Below are 206 nucleotides of genomic sequence, written 5' to 3' on the forward strand. Positions count from 1 at the left end.
AAGTTAATCACGAACAGCAACACTTGCACCCAGTCTGAAACCATAGCATACCTGTTGGCCAACAAGTTCAATTCAACCCCCCCATCACATCCTACCACACTCAAAGAAATACCTGTGACCATCCCCCCACCAGTCATTATGAGGGCACAGGTCCTTACTGCACTCATTAAAGCCAAAAACACAGCCTCCACGGGTCCTGACAACAT

This window comes from Protopterus annectens, chromosome 9.part0 (assembly GCF_019279795.1).
Source record: "Protopterus annectens isolate FY-2018-M chromosome 9.part0, PAN1.0, whole genome shotgun sequence".
NCBI classification, from domain to species: domain Eukaryota; kingdom Metazoa; phylum Chordata; order Ceratodontiformes; family Protopteridae; genus Protopterus; species Protopterus annectens.